The 15732-nt window shown below is 57.8% G+C and overlaps 1 pseudogene; it reads right to left on the bottom strand.

Annotated features, from left to right (window-relative positions):
- Positions 1-350: 350 nt before the first annotated feature.
- Positions 351-9921, bottom strand: LOC136105621 (antigen WC1.1-like; annotated as a pseudogene).
- Between the last annotated feature and the right edge of the window lie 5811 nt (positions 9922-15732).

Genomic DNA, 15732 nt, shown 5'->3' with positions numbered 1-15732 from the left:
AGGCTGAGGGACATTAATAGAAGACTTTTTCCGGAGCTAATTCAGCTCTCAGACTATTATCCCCTGTTAGCAGTCCAAGCTGGTAGCGAGGACATTAATAGAAGAAGTGCCAAGATAATTAAAAAAGACTTTAAAGCACTGGGTCAGTCAGTTCATGGAACAGGAGCACAGGCAATATTTGCCTCAGTTCCTGTGCTGTCTGGGATGGATGAGGAGATAAATAATGAGAGGAGTAGAAAAGCCCATCTCATTAACAGGTGGCCAAAGAATTGGTGTCACCATCAACATTTTGGGTTTTTTGACCATGGGGCAAACTCCATGGTATCTGGTCTCCTCATATGAGATGGGCTTCATCGTTCTAGGAAGAGCAAGAGGACTATAGCCCAGAAGTTGTCGGGGCTGATCAGGAGGGCTTTAAACTGGGTTTGAAGGGGGAAGGGATTGAAACTGGGCTCTCCAAAGATCAGCCTAAGGATGGAAAGCCTGAATTAAGAGTGAAATCAGCAGCCTACTTGAAGTGCATGTACACTAATGCATGCAGTATGGGCAACAAGCAAGAGGAGCTGGAAGCCATCGTGCAGCAGGAAAGCTGTGACATAGTTCCATCACAGAAACATGGTGGGATGACTCATACGACTGCAGGGCTGCTATGTGTGGCCACAAGCTCTTCAGAAGACACAGGCAGGGTAGGAGAGGTGGAGGGGTGGCTTTATATGTTAGAGAGTCTCTTGACTCTGTTAAACTTGAGGTCAGCAGTGACAAGGTTGAGTGTCTGTGGACCAGAATGAGGGGGAAGTCCAACAAGGCCGACATCCTCGTGGGTGTCTGTTCTAGACTGCCCAACCAGGATGATGGAGGAGGTGAATGATTCTACAAGCAGCTGGCAGATGTCTCAAAATCAACAGTCCTTGTTCTTATGGGTGACTTTAACCTGCTGGATATCTGCTGGGAGCTCAATACTGCACAGAAGAGGCAGCCTAGGAATTTCCTAGAGTGTATAGAGGACAATTTCCCTCATTAGCTGGTAAATGAGCTGACCAGGGGTAAGGCCCCACTAGACCTACTATTCACAATCAGAGAAGGGCTGGTGGGAGATGTAGTGGTTGGAGGCCACCTGGGCATAGCGACCATGAAATAATAGAATTTTCAATACTCAGAGATGCAAGGAGAGCCGTTAATAAAACCTCTACACTGGACTTCTGAAGGGCAGATTTTTGCCTATTCTGAAGTCTAGTTCAGAGCATACCCTGGGAAACAATGCTTAAACCACCTTGGGGTTCACTTCTGCGGGGTCACAGCCCAGGGCTGACCCTGATTGGCAGCTCTGTCATGGGCTCTGCACTGTGGGACCAGCGTGACCCAGGCAGCTGGGAGATCTTGGGATGAAGAAATGGGCACTGGGGAGCATCATGGGATCTGTTAGAGAGTCATTTTGACTAGAAACTGCCTGTGGCAAAGCAGGATGGAAGCCTCTCTGTCAGCATGATTATTCCACAGGGACCACGGGCTCTGGCAGCACCACAACCTGACCCCAAGCCTGTTGTCCCTGAGACAAACCCCTTCCGCACCACCATGTCTTTGTTCTCTGCTGCTCCTGTTAAAACTCGTGAAGATTTCCTGACACCTGGGCAGACACAAACCAGCTCCGGGTCAAACCCCCTGAGACTTTTAATAAGCACAAATATGATGCACAATGTAAAAATGGAAAACAACTGGAGGAAACTCTGGTCTGTTGGTGCTGCCCATGGGCAAAGGGAGGCGGTTCCTGGTGCCCACAGTTCTCCCAGCTGCACTGACCTCTCCTCCCTCCCAGCTGCACCCACCTGCACAGCAGGGATGGGCTCTCCTGGCCGGGGGCTCAGGGGCTGCTGTGCACCCAGCTCTGTCACAGCCTTTGTGTGTCACAGATGTGCCAGAGAGATCTCTTCAGCGTCATCGTAGCCCATGCTCCTCGGGGACAGGGACGCGGTATCTCCTTCAGCTCCAGCGACCCCAGCACTTCTCTGGGAGCACAGGCTGCCCCCTGCAAGCAGCAGTGTGGGACATTGCAGCTCACCCCATGGGGTCTGTGCATCACCTTCCTGCTCCTCACCACACTTAGCTCCTTCTCCCACCCTTCAGTCCCTCCACGGGAAACTCCTGGGGCAGGTGCCCCCTTCCCAGGAGGTTTAGGTCTCAGTGCAGCAGCAACCAGGGTGGCAGTGGGGGTGGCACCCCAGGAACCAGCAGTGCTGAGTTTCCCTCTCACCTCTGGGTGCATCGCTGGGTTCTGCTCCCTCCTCTGGCACCCTGGGCATTTCCCAAGCTCCCTCTCCAGGGGCATCGCCCTCCCCAGGGAGAGAAACCTCCCTGGCATCATCATAGCCATCCACTGGGTCACCCTCAGGCAGAACAGAAACATCTGAAAAGAGAGGGGAGCTGGTGACAACGAGAAGATCCATCGTGCAGAGCAGAGGATGGGAGGCACTGGTGTTGGCAGCAGCACAGGAGACCCTCAGGTCCTCCTCATCTCTGACGGTGACACCCAGTGACACCTCTGTCCTTCACTTGTCTGCAGGCAGATCAGCCCCTTCCTGCTTCATTACCTGGTGCTGATCCCAGACCATCCTCCTCCTCTCGATGCCCAGGGTAGGGCTGCAGCTGGGTCAGGGACTGCTCCGAAGAGGAGCCTGGAGAGATGCGCAGTGGGTGTTATGGGACGAGACCACTGACCTGGTTTGTGGCCAGTGCTGCTGGGGAAGGGGGACCCACAGAGCTGGGGCTTCATGGGGAGGAGGGCTGGGAATTCACCCTGCTCCCCTGGGACAAGCCCTGTCTCAAAGGTGCTCCCAGAGCTGCCCCAGGACAGCTCTTCCCTCACTCGTCAAGTGGCTGTAGGGGCAGGAAGAGAGGGGCTGTCCAGCTGTGACGGACAAAGCTGGTTGGGAGGCAGCTCCTCTCCCGGGCCCAGGGCTGCGGTGCTCTCCCCACAGACCACACAGCCCCAGCACTGCAGGGACCACGGGCTGGGGGCTTCAGGGGATCAGCCCTGGGTTGGGGTGAGGGGAAAGGGTCCTGCAGATGTGCCCACACCCACCTGAGCGACCAAACCTCGCCTGCTTCTCCCACACTGGGCTGTGACCGATCTCCTTGTACACGGCCTCGGGAAAGAGATCCTGGGCTGTCCTGGAGCCTGGGGACAGAGGCAGAGCTGGCATGGGGACAGGCAAAGGGGCAATGGGACCCCACTGTGCTCCCCAAACCTGTTCCTTGGCCCAGCCCAGGACTGCTCCAACAGCACAGCCCCACCATGCTGTCCAGGAACAGCTGCCACATCCCCAGTGAGGGCCACATTACTGTGGAGATGATCTGGGGCAGCATCACCCTCACATCAGCCCCTTGGAGACAGCGCTCAAGCCCCTCTGACCCCTGGGTCATCCCCCTTGTCTGACCCCAGAGCAGCTCCCATGCTTCCCCTCCACCTGGAGCCAAACCCTGTTTGCCCCACGAGTCCATAGCAGGGCCCCTGTCCTACCAAGGGCAGGCAGGGCTGAGCAGAGGGTCAGCCTGGGACCTGACGCCATGGAGATGGGCCCTGCTGCCCTGTGTTCCTCCCGTCTTCTCCTTTGCCCCAGAGCGCCCTCCAGCACTACTGAGAGCACTGTCAGCCTTGGCCATCTCCCCCAGGATAACGTCTCCTACAGCATAACATCTCCCCTGGTCCTGCTCTGCCCTGTCTCTCCTTGCTCCATCTCTTGCTCCAACCACCTCTGGGCTCTCTCCACCCCTTCCTGCTGGTGCCCTATGGCCAGACAGTCAAAGGAGTGTGTGGGACAGGTGGCAGCACACAGTCTCCTCCCCTCAGCTCTGATTGTACCCCTTACTGACCCCCCACAGCACCCCCAGGCCTTCCAGGAGGGATCACTGGGAGCTCTGTGGAAGGACCCACCTCTGCGCCCAGCCCTGGCACTGAGCGCTTGCCAGGCCAGCAGGGCCAGGAGCAGGCAGAGAAGGGCCCCCAGGATGATGCAGATGATGACGGGCACTGAGATTCTCCCGCTGACAGTCGGACGGCCCCGGGTGGGATCTACATGGGCAAGAACATGGAAGAACAGCACCAGCCCTGGGAGAGATGGAGGCAGCACCAGCCCTGACCCCCATCACACAAGGCAGTAGAGAGTGGAGGGCCCCAGGGGGAATGATGGAGAAGCTTCCACCCTGCTGACTGAATTTCACCCCCTCCTCAACCCCCACATAATCACCCCAGTGCCTCCTCCTGGGAGTTTCACGCTCCAGCAAGAAGCCCCTTCCACCCAACTGTGGGTCAGAGCCTGGCCCTGGGATACCCAGCCCTGGGGAGGTTGAGTTACCTGCTCAGGGTGGGGATGCTGCTGTCCTGGGTGCAGCTGCAGGGGAGGAAAAGGAGAGCTGGGCTGAGAGGGTGGGAGTGCATGTACCAGGGAGCCTCCCCTGCAACACACGGTGTCTGTAGGGTCCCTGACACATCCCACCCTAATTACCCCTCCCAGAGTGCTAGATAGGAATCCAGGACAGGGCCCGGGGCCTCTGCGCTGGGCGGCGGGCAGGGTGGCACAGGCATCCCAGGGGATGGATGGTGCTGGAGCTGCAGGGCCCCATGGGCAGTAGTGCAAGGACACCCAGTTCCACCAAGGGTGCTCCCTGCTTGGCACCAGGCTGCTGCACCCCACAGGAACGTTCCTGCTCTTGGAGCTCAGGGGCAGTGTCAGGACCAAGCGGGTGAAAGGCCTTCCCCAGCTCCCTGCCGATACCTGAGCAAGGGGTCCCAGCCCCCCGCTCACCTGAGCAGCGCACGGCAGCGTCTTCCTTATGCCGGCAAGCACGTCCATCCCCAGGCCGGGCCCAGCAGTCCTGCAGAGATGACTCCGTCCCCCGGCACTCCACCCGCTCCAGCCAGATGGGGCCTTGGCCCACCCCAAAAGCAGCCTCATGCAGGGCAGACACCGCGGGGCCACAGCCCAGCTGCCTGCACGCCACCTGGGCGTCCTGCATGTCCCAGAAGTCATCGCACACTGTCCCCCAGGAGCCGCGATGCCAGAGCTCCACTCTGCCCGAGCACCCGTCCTCACCTCCCACGGCACGGATCTTCTCCCTGTCTGGAGAAGGCAAAGAGCTCCCACGGCACTCAGACAGCAGAGGAGCCAGGCAAGAGGAGCACGCAGAGGAGCAGCTCCCTACCTGTGCAGCTACTGGAGTTGGGGCATGGGGCCAAAGGCTCTGGGGGCATTTCTGGGCGTCCCCCTGAAGAAGGAAACACGGTGGTGAAGGGGCTGGCTCGGGGGATTGTGCAGAAGAGAGCGGGGCTGAGCTCTGCTTGTGCCTGTTTGTGCCATCTTGGTCACAGAGCAGCAGGAGGGTGGCCATGGAGGGGAGGCTCCTCTGAACCCTCTCTGGTCTCTGCTGAGAGCCCACTTGGAGATGTCGCTGCCTCCCCCAGGCACTGCTAGGTGGCAACGGCTCCCAGACATGTGGGACACTGAGAACTGTGGTCACATCTGTACCACCAGCAGCAGAAGAGTCTGACATGGCAATGAAAACCCCTCCAAGCTCTTTCTCTGCATTTGGCCGTGCCCAGAGGGGAGCAGAAGCTGGGGTGACACCAGTGCCCGAGTGGCTCAGAGTTACCATTGCAGGTGATGTGGGTCTCATCTCGCAGGTCATCGCAAGACTGTGGGTCCCAGGGGGCGGATGGACACTGCCAGAAGGAGCTGGTTCCCTTCTCACATTGCACATAATCCAGCCAGGCAGGGCCAGACACCCTGCCATAGGGCAGGCCTGTTTCCAGGGATCCTCCGTCCCCACAGCCCAGCTCCTTGCACACCAGTGACACCGTGTCAGGAGTCATCGAACTGGAGCAAACGCTTCCCCACGTCCCATTGTAGAAAACCTGGAGGCGCCCAGAGCAACCATCACTGTTCCCCAGCCTCAGGTCCATGAACTCTGGGAGGAAAGGCAGCAAGAGAACGGCTGGTGTGGGGCTGTGGGAGCCAGGACACCCCTGCGCTCCCCAGGCCCCCAGCCAGGCAGGACAGGGCCAGCAAGTCCCCCTTGCACCCAGGGCAGAGAGAAGTCCCTGATGGACACAGTCCCTGCTCTCCCCGCTCACCCTGGGGGACAGCTGAGCTCCCCAGGGACCCCGGCGAACTGAGGGCACCCGTGCATGGGTGTCCCTAGGCCAGGCTCAGGCAGGGGCTCAGCCAGGGACAGCCCTGCATCCCGGCCTCCGGGGAAGCATCCCGGCACAGCTGCCGGCACACACCTGAGCAGATGACACCCGCATCCTCTTTGTGCCCACAGTCGTGCTGACCCCAGGGCCCGGCAGCGCAGTCCCAGAGAGCAGCTTCGGCCCCGGAGCAGTTCACACCGTCCAGCCAGATCTGCCCGGAGCCTTCCCCGAAGCGAGCGGAGCCAGCCGCCTCCACCGCCCCTCCGCAGCTCAGCTGGTGGCAAACGACGGCGGCATCAGACAGGTCCCAGCCATCGTCACAGACGGTCCCCCAGCTGCCCTGGTAGTAGATCTCCACTCTCCCTGTGCAGCGCCCGGGCCCGTTCACCAGCCGGACCCGCCGGCTCCCTGCAGTGGGGAGGAACCCCAGGTGTTGTCAGGGGGTGGCCGCCCCCCCACCCCATCATCTGGGGACCCGTGCAGCGCTGCTCACCCCAGCAAATGACTCCCACGTCCTCCACAACCCCTCCCAACAGGGCACTCCTGGGCAGGGAGGTGTTGCAGCGGGTCAGGCTGGCCTCGTGCCCTGCGCACCGGACCCCTCGCAGCCCCACGGGGCCCGTCCCTCGCTCAGGCTTTGGGGGGTTGTAGGCTTTTTCTGCCTCTCCACACCGCAGCTGCTGGCACACCACGCTGGCCTCCCGCACGTCCCACTGGTCGTCCAGGACTCTGCCCCACATCCTGTGCTGAAAGATCTCCACTCGCCCGTCGCACCGGCTCCCGCTGCCGACCAGTCGCAGGGACGCAGGGTCGGCTGGGCCTGGGGACAGCAGAGGAGCCACAGCCATCAGCGGCACCGGGCAGCACGGCAGCCTCCAGGGAGGAGGGCAAGGGGGGGTTGTCCGACCAAACAGGGCAAGAGTGAGCCCTGTGCTGACAAGAAGCGAGGGCAAAGCCCAGGCCCTGTCTGCAGCTCACACCCGGCTCTGCTGCTGCTGGGTGGTGGGATGAGGCTCTGCAGGGCTCTCTGTGGGGATGGGATGTGTTTGTCTGCAGCTGCAGGATGGAGCAGAGCCCCACCAGCCTGTTCTGGGCTCATCCTATGGAACCTGGGCTGGGCAGTGGTACCAGGGTCTAAGGCGCTGCCCTGGGGACAGGTGTCTGTCTCTGTTCAGACCTCAGCTCTCCCAGAGCAGAGCAGTCAGTCTGAGCAAGGAAAGGCCCCAGGGATCCTCCAGGGAGAAATTCAGTCTGGTGCTGCCATGGGACCCCTGCTTTGGGTGGCCATGTCTCACACAAAGGGAAACGGAGCTAATGCACCATTTTCCCAGCACTCACCTGAGCAAATGACAGCAGCGTTGTTCCCGTGGGAGCACGGGGAGGCCCCCATGGTGACCACTGGGCACTGTCCCAGGTGGGCTTCAGTCCCATCACAGTGGAATGAGTCTCTCCAGACAGGGCCAGTCTCTCTCCCAAAATGCTCTCCTCCAGGAATGGACTCAGCAAACCCACAGTTGAGTTGATGACACAGTACGTGGGCATCTGAGAGATCCCAGCGGGAGGCACAGAGGGTCCCCCAGCTCCCCAGCACCTGGACCTCCACCCTCCCCGCACACGCTGTGCTGCCATTCACCAGCCTGAACCCTGTGTACTCTGGGGACAGAGGAGGAGAGAGGGTGGGTTGGTTTTCTTCTCCTTCTGCACGGTTTTCACACTGCAGACAGTCCCATCATCCCTCCTGTCCTACATCCACCCAGCCTGGTCCTTGCTCTGTCCCCAACCCCCGGCACAGCCCCAGTGTTCAACACCCCACCCCGAGTCCTCACGTGTGCAGCTGACAGCAGCGCTGTTCATCTGGGTGCAGGCCTGGTCCCTGGAGGACCCCGTGGGGCAGGAGGACAGGAGGGACTCATTCCCCACACACTGCAGCTCTCCATCCCACACGGGACCAGCCCCTTCTCCAAAGTGACCTCCTGCAGACTCAGGCAGGGCCACGCCGCACTGCAGCTCCCTGCAGACCACATCAGCAGCCTTGGTGCCAAAGTGGGAATCACAAACACTTTTCCACTGGTCTCCATCATGGATCTCCACACGTCCTGAGCAGCGGCTCTTCCCGTCCACCAGACGGACAAATCCTGGAAAAAAACACCAAAAAACAAATCATACAAACCTGTGGGCAGGCAGGAGGGGTTGGGCAGCTGGTCAGCACTGCCTGCACAGGGTCCTGTGTCCACAGGGCTGTCACAGCTTTCCCCAAGGACCGGTTACTCCAGCAATGACAGTCCCAGCTCAGCAGAGTGGTTGGCCACACTGGGACCTGCTCCAGCATGTTTGTTGCTTACTGAGAGCACTGCCAGGGCCTTCCCCCGTGCCAGCCCCAAAGGTGGGAACAGGCTGACCCCTTACCTGAACACGTCACTCCAACATCCTCAACATGAACACAGTTATGTTCACCCCATCCTCTGTGTCTGCAGTCAGACAGGGCAGATTCAGTGCCGTTACAGCCGACATCATCCATCCAAATAGGGTCAAATCCTGCCCCAAAGTGTCCATAAAAATGAACTCTGACAGCAGATCCACAGTCCAGCTGCTTACAAACCACTGCTGCATCATTCATGTCCCAGTAGTCACCACACACTGTCCCCCACTGTCCCTGGTGTTTCACCTCCACTCTCCCAGCACAGCGCCTGCCGCCATCCGCCAGCCTCACCTCTGCAGCACCTTCAAACACCAACATGGGATGTGTCAAGAGAGCACCAAGCCCCAGCACTGCAGCTCTGGGGGAACCTCCTGCCTAGGTAAAGTCAGGGGTACCAGGGTGGGACCCCCCTCCCCTGCAGGTCCCCAGAGCAGTGTCAGGGTCCCTTCTGTCCCTACAGCTGCACAAGGCTGGGGGTGCCCATGTCCAGCCCTGCTGGGTCATTCTCCATCCCACCACACAAGGCACCTCTTCCCACCCCAACAGCCACCTGCCCCCCATCCATGCCCACCCACACACTGCCCAGCTCTGCACTGGGCACCCGCTGCCCCCAGCCCAGCACCCCCTGAACCACCCCATGTACCCAGGGCTGCAGCTTCCCATATAAACCACCTGCCCCAGCACCATCCAAACCCAGCCCATCCCCAGAGCTTTCCTATTCCCACTGAGATGATCCAGAGGATTCCACATCCCCTCCTCTCCCTTGGCATCAGCCCAGCCCCTGCCCTGGGCCAGGCCCCCCAGGAAGGACGTCTCCCTACTGCAAATGTCCCTGTCCTCTTCTCTCCATGGGGCACAAACTGCCCTCGTGGGGTAAGGGCTCCCCTGGAACAAGGGGCGCTTAGCAGCACACAGAGGTTGACAGTGCCCTGGGGATCTCTGGGTGCTGCCATCGCCAGTGAGGCCACCACTGGTCCAGGGTCAGAGCGCTGGGGACAAGGGGTCCCAAAAGGTACCCCAGGACAGGGGGTCTGTGAATCCAGCCAGGCACAGAACACTGGAGCTCTGGAAAAGGAGGTGCTCTCTCCCACCCAGACAGGCACAGGGAAAGGCACAGGCTCCGTGGAACTGAACACCTTCTGCCCCCTGTCTCAGCAGCATCTGCAAAGAAACCCCATTCCCAAACAGATCCCCATGACCACACTGGTACCCGCTGGCCCTGGGCGGTAGGACAAGGGAGTCAGCAGTTACCCCTGCACAGCTGTACCCAGAGGAGCAGCCACAGCGTCTGAGGGGACAGGAGTCCCTCCGTGCCCATCCTGAGCCTCCTGCCCTGATGGCACATCCCTCTGTGCTGCACTTCCTGCCACAGCTCCAGGGACTCGTGGCAGCAATGATGATGGGAGGGCAATATATCTCTGCAGATGCCCCCCAGTTACAGGAGGAGCCAATCGAAGCAGCAGCACCTTTTTAGACATTATCGGGAGCTATCTCCCCTCCGACACGGCACAGTCCTCCAATGAACTTCTCCAACGCCGTTCATGACCATATATGAGGGACGGCTCCGCTGCAGGTGCCACATCACTGCAATGGTAGAACATCACAGGACAGGGCTGGCTGTGGTGGGGGAAACAGTTTGTTCACCCCTTGAGCTCTGAGTGCGGACCAGGAGCACTGAGCATGTGCTGCGACTGGCACATCAAAGAGCCCGAGGTGAGAGTGTCCAGTCACCCCGGTGCCATAAGACCCAGGGGGCTGGGACTGTACCGGGGCTGTGTCAGGAAGGGAAGGAAACAGCACCTGTGACAGAGCCCGCTGTGTTGGGAGCAGCAGCTGGGAAAGGGCCTTAGCCCAGGGCAGAGCCCCATCCCAGGAGCGCTGGCTCACCCACCGCTCCCTGGAGAGCCCGCGGAAGGTCCCTCACAGGAGCTGGAGCTGGGACACGTCCCTGTCGTGGCAGCAGACGTGCAGCCCAGAGGCTCAGACATGTCCCCGACTGTCAGCGTGTCACCGAGGGGCCGTTATTCCCCACGGGTGGATCAGAGCTGCAGCCTGCAGGTGCACAAACCACAGCCCCCGTGCTCCCCCCGCGGCGCCCGGGCAGGAAATCTGTGGTTTCCTCCTGGCGCCGTGCCCGGGCTCATCCCTGCGGTGCCCCTAAGACACCCCCAGCCCGACGGCTGCAGCCAGGGCTGCAGGGGCTGCTCCTTCAGCCTATCAGGCACGGGGCCGGGCAGCTCCTGTAGCTCCTGGGGACCCTGTGACAGCACATGGACGGTCAGCACCGAGCTCCATGGCCATGGGGTGACACTGGTGACGTGAGCACTGTTCCTCCTACTGCCACTGCTGTGTGCTCATTGGTTGTACTGACAGTGACCTCACACCTTCTACTGCCACTGCTGTGTGCTCATTGGTTACACTGACAGTGACCTCACACCCTCTACTGCCACTGCTGTGTGCTCATTGGATATACTGACAGTGACCTCACACTCTCTACTGCCACCGCTGTGTGCTCATTGGTTACACTGACAGTGACATCACACCCTCTACTGCCACTGCTGTATGCTCATTGGTTATATTGTCAGTGACCTCACATCCTCTACTGCCAGCACTATGTGCTCATTGGTTACACTGACAGTGACCTCACACCCTCCAGTGCCCTGCTGTGTGCTCATTGGTTACACTGACAGTGACCTCACACCCCCCAGTGCTGGCTCAGCCCACAGCACCCACTATTCTCAGCTGGTCTCCCATCCAAGCACTGACCAGGCCCGATCCTGCTTAGACGAGATTGGGCGTTCTCAGGGTGATGTGGTTGCTTAATTTATATATATATATGTGTACATATATATATATATATATATATCTATATTTAAGTTCCCCGAGTATATCCTGATAGTATCTGAACTAAACTCTTTTTTTAAGGGCAGAGCAGAGGGGCAGGAGAACCTCTCTGACCTACTGACCACCCCCTTCTAATCCCCTTCTAACCCCACTAAGACCTAAAATGTCCCATCCCTGGATCCAAGATGTCCCATCTCTAGACACTTTAGGCCACCCAGGCCCAGAAGGACCCCATGAAGCCACCAAGACCCAGGTTGACCCATCCTTGGAAACTTTGGGGACACCAAGTCCTAAGTTGTCCCATCCTTGCATCGAAGATTTCTCATGCCTGGAGACTTTGGGCCATCCAGGCCAAAGTGTCCCATCCCTGGACTGTGTGAAGCCACCAAGACCCAAGATGTCCCATCCATGGACACTTTGGGCCACCAAGATGCAGGATGTCCCATCTCTGGACCCCTTAAACCATGAAGACCTAAAATGTGCCATCCCTGGACACTTTGAGCCACCCAGACTTATAATGTCCCAACTCTGCATCCAAGATGTCTCATTTGCAGCCATCTCGGGCCACCAAGACCTTAAATGTGCCAACCCTTGGATGTCTTAGACCACCCAGGCCAAGATGTACCATCCCTGGACCCCTTAGGCCACCAAGACCTATGATGTCCCATCTCTGGACCCTTAGGACCACCGCGAGCCAGGTTGCCCCATGTCAGACCTCCAATGTCCTATCCCTGGAAACTTTGAGCCACTCAGGTCAAGATGTTCCATCCCTGGACACTTTGGGCCAACAAGATGTAGGATTTCCCATCTCTGGAAACTTTAGGCCACCAATACCTAAAATATTCTATCCCTGGACCCCTTAGACCACCAAGACTTTAACTGTCCCATCCCTGGACACTTTGGGGACACCAAGACCCAGGATGTCCCATCTCTGGACCCAAGATGTCACATCTCCAGCCCCCTTTGGTCACCAAGACCTAAAATTCCCCAACCCATGGACCACCTAGGCAAACATGTCAATTCTGGGGATACTTTGGCCACCAAGACCGAGACGTCCCGTCTCTAGACCCCTTTTGGTTACCAAGAACAGCATGTTTTATATCCAACCACCTTGTGCCACCAAAATGAAGATGTCCCATCTCTGGAGCACTTGGGCCACCGAGAGCCTGGATGTCCCATCTCTGGACATCGTGAGGCCACCAAGACCCCGGATATCTCATCCCTGGAGCCAGATTGTCCCATCTCCAGGCCCCTTGGGCCATCGAGAACCAAAATTTCTCATCCCTTTATCTCTTGCGTTACTCAGGGCAGGATGTCCCATCCCTGGGGCCCTTAGGACACCAAGACCTAAAATGTCCCATCCCTGGACACTTTGGGCCACCAAGACTTATAATGTCCCAACTCTGGATCCAAGATGTCCCATTCCTGGACACTCTGCGGACACCAAGACCAGGGCCCTGGGGGACATGAATGGGACATCTTGCATCTGCCCAACCAAAGAGGTCCAGGGATGGATCATCTTGGGTCTCGGTAAATCTCCAATGGGTTTGGGAGATCTCCAATGCATTGGGGGATCTCCAATGGGTTTGGCAGATCTCCAATAAGTTTGGGGGTATCTCCAATGGTTTGGGGGATCTCCAATGGGTTGGAGGGGATCTCCACTGGGTTTGGGGATCTTCGATGGGTTAGGCTGGGGGATCTCCAATGGATTTGGTGGGATCTCCAATGGATTGGGGGATCTCCCATGGTTGGGTTGGGCGATTTCCCATGGCTTGGGGGATCTTCAATGGGTTGGGGGGATCTCCAATGGGTTTGGGGGATCTCCCATGGGTTGGGGGATCTTCAATGGGTTTGGGGGATATCCAATGAATTGGGGTATCTCCCATGGTTGGGTTGGGGGATCTCTGATGGGTTTGAGTGATCTCCAATGGGTTTTGGAGATCTGCAATGGGCTGGAGGATCTCCAATGGGTTTGGGGGGATCTCCAATGGGTTGGGGATCTCCCACGGTTGGGTTGAGGGATCTCCAGTGGGTTTGGGTGGGGTTCTCCAGTGGGTGGGGGTATCTCCCATGGTTTAAGGGATCTCCAATGTGTTGGGGGATGTCCAATTGATTGGAGGATCTCCCATGTTTGGGTTTGGGGGCATCTCCAATGGGTTTTGTGGGATCTCCAATGGGTTGGGTTGGGGGATCTCCAAAGGGTTGGGGGGATCTCCCATGGTTGGGTTGGGTGATCTCCGATGGGTTTGGTGGGATCTTCAATGGGTTAGGGATCTCCAGTGGGTTTGGGGGATATTCCGTGGTTGGGTTGTGGGATCTCCAATGGGTTGGGGGATCACCAATGGGTTGGGGGGCATCTCTAGTGGATTGGGGGATCTCCAATGGGTTGGGGGATATTCCGTTGTTGGGTTGTGGGATCTCCAATGGGTTGGGGGATCACCAATGGGTTGGGGGGCATCTCTAGTGGATTGGGGGATCTCCAATGGGTTGGGGGATCTCCCATGGTTGGTTTGGGGGGATCTCCAGTGGGTTTGGGGGGATCTCCAATGGGTATGAGGGGATATCCAATGGGTTGGGAGATCTCCCATGGTATGGTTTGGGGTGTCTCCAATGGGTTTAAGGGATCTCCAGTGCGTTGGGGGATGTCCAATGTGTTGGGAGATCTCCCATGTCTGGGTTTGGGGGGATCTCCAATGGGTTGGGGGATGTCCAATGGGTTTGAGGGGATCTCCCATATTTGGTTTTGAGGGGATCTCCAATGGGTTTTGTGGGATCTTTAATGGGTTGGAGGATCTGCAATGGGTGGGTTGGGGTGATCTCCAGTGGGTTTGGGGTGATCTCCAATGGGTTTTGGGAGATCTCCAATGGTTTGGGGGTTCTCCAATGAGTTTGGGGGATCTCCCATGGTCGGGTGGGGGGATCTCTAATGGGTTTGGTGGGATCATCAATGGGTTGGGGGATCGCCAATACGTTGGGCGATCTCCAATGGGTTGGGGGATCTCCGATGGGTTTGGGGGGATCTCCAGTTGATTGGAGGATCTCCAATGGGTTGTGGGATCTCCCACGGTTCGGTTGGGAGGGTCTCCAATGGGTTGGGGGATGGACAATGGGTTTGGGGGATATCCAATGGCTGGGTTCAGGGAAACTTCAATGAGTTTGAGGGGATATCCAATGGGTTGGGGGAATCTCCCATGGTTGGGTTTGGGGGATCTCCAATGGGTTGGAGGAACTCCAATGGGTTGGGGGACCTCCAGTGGGTTGGGGGATTGTGAGAGTTGGTCTGAAGATGGATCAGCATTTGCCTGACCATTGCCATCAAGAACTGAGAGAACTGAGGCCCTGACTGAAAGAACAGTTGGATGATGATTTGGAGAGAGGCCCAAGGAGAAGCATTGTGTTGAACTGTTTTCTCCGATATGGGGGGGCTCCTGCTTACAATGGCTGCTGTGTGGACTTTGCCTGCTGCTTCAGCCAAGCCAGCCCCTGTCTCCTGAAAGCTGTTGTTATGAGGGTCTCTTCAACCCAGGGACAAGAGCTGCCGTCCAGAAGATGTGTTCTCACCTGCAGCCTCAGTTACACATGTCCCTCACCTGCTCCCTCAAACAATGGCAAACAAAGAGGAGCATGCCCAGGAGCTCGCCAGGGGTCCTGAGATCACCCAATGGACCAGAAAAGGACCCCTGAATGCAGGACACATAAGCGTTGGGAAAAGAAAGCGTGAACCTTTCGAGCCTGCGCAGTACGAGCCTGGGCTGTGAAATCAAGGCGGAGACTGGCCTCAAACAATGGGAGCGAGGAGGCGTGAAGAAGCATAAAAGGTAATTCCAGAATGGACACCACTGAAGATCTTCCCACCAGAGGATCCAGAACCACAACGGAGGACCAGCAGGACTTCTTTATCTTTCTCTCTCTCTATCGCGTGCCGCTTTATGGGCAAATTAATTAAGTTACACTGCTTGATTGAACTATAAGCCCTTGGCATTTTGGTCACCTTAATGTTGCGCTCTGAGATCAAGGTAAAAGAACCATCACAAGTACATCATTGAATGGATCGTGATAGATGGGCATACAAGCCACAAGACAGTTGAGAGGAACCTTGCAATCACAGGCCCTGGTTGTGGTGGGGGATTTTAACTTCCCTGATGTTTGTTGGAAGGACTACTCAGCCAGGCAGCCACAGTCTAGGAAGTTCCTCCAGTGCCTTGACGAGAACTTTGTGATGCAAGGGTGGAGGAGCCGACTAGGAGAGGAGCTGCTGGACCTCATCCTCACTAACAAGGAAGGT

Source organism: Patagioenas fasciata, chromosome 10, assembly GCF_037038585.1.
Source record: "Patagioenas fasciata isolate bPatFas1 chromosome 10, bPatFas1.hap1, whole genome shotgun sequence".
Classification (NCBI taxonomy): Eukaryota; Metazoa; Chordata; class Aves; order Columbiformes; family Columbidae; genus Patagioenas; species Patagioenas fasciata.
Note: the sequence above shows the minus strand (reverse complement) of the source record. Positions and strands in the feature narration are given on the sequence as shown.